General features: G+C 43.1%; 1 long non-coding RNA gene across 2 annotated transcripts in view; it reads right to left on the bottom strand.

The window, feature by feature from the left end:
• The window catches only part of LOC127751496 (uncharacterized), a 51933-nt gene extending 51743 nt beyond the window's left edge, over positions 1-190 (bottom strand). For both annotated transcript variants that reach the window (XR_008012139.1, XR_008012140.1), the window contains exon 1: positions 106-190. This is a non-coding gene — a long non-coding RNA (uncharacterized LOC127751496). The remainder of the gene's footprint in view (positions 1-105) is intronic.
• Between the last annotated feature and the right edge of the window lie 745 nt (positions 191-935).

Raw genomic sequence — 935 nt, 5'->3', positions numbered from 1 at the left:
GCTCCCAACCGGCTCCCGGAGGTGGCACGGAATCGGCAATGGGTTCATTATAATCTCTATAGAGTGCGCTACAACCCGGAAAAACGCGCGAGACTCTGACGTTACCTTCTTCGCGGGAAATCGATCGCAAAGTTGAAAGTGTCGACTACTGGTGTACTGTCGACTACTGGGCCCCTTACCCTATTATGATATCATAGCCTTTTGTGAAAATGTATGTTTCTGTATAATTTGGTCGACTACTGAAGGGTGCGAGTGTCTGTAGTTGATAATTACCTCTGTCTAGTACCAATGAATAATTTTGTTTAATGCTGACATATTTTGACACGTTTGTTTTACAGTTAAAACTGTCAGAGTCCAATTTTGACCAAAAAGTCAGCATATTAGGGATCGTCAAATTATTATACTCTTATGCCCCTTGTCGTTTATAAACGACGTACAGTTTTTTTCGTTTCCCAACGAGCCGATTAGAGTTAGACCTTTATCGGGCTTGTAGTCGGCTTCAGTAAGCTTCAGGCCACCTCGGAATAACTTTTTCGAAGTGATCCGACCAATTGGTCTTACTTGGGTCACATCCAAAAACGCTCAATTTCACGATTTGCCTTTTTAGCGTGTTTTTTGACTTTGAAGGCTTATAGTTTCGACAATAGAGGTCTCAGAACGTCAAGAGGGCCTTAGATCGATTCCCCGAAACCAGCTCTACAAAAAGCAACCCTCGAAACCCCAAAAATGTCTCATCATCTCGGTGATATCTGCGATTTTCCACTATGTATTTTATTAACGACAAGGGCCTTTAAGGGTTAACTTAAATAGCCACGAAAAGCGGGTTACGCCCATTCTATTCTGCACCAAAACAGATACGTCCTTTCTCGCAGTCGCTAAAAAGATACGCCCTTTCTGCTCCGACCCAAAACAGATACGCCCATTCTGTCGGGATA

Source organism: Frankliniella occidentalis, unplaced genomic scaffold (assembly GCF_000697945.3).
Source record: "Frankliniella occidentalis isolate FOCC.00 unplaced genomic scaffold, Focc_3.1 Scaffold518, whole genome shotgun sequence".
Taxonomy (NCBI): Eukaryota; Metazoa; Arthropoda; class Insecta; order Thysanoptera; family Thripidae; genus Frankliniella; species Frankliniella occidentalis.
This window is presented reverse-complemented; position numbering and strand designations above follow the sequence as displayed.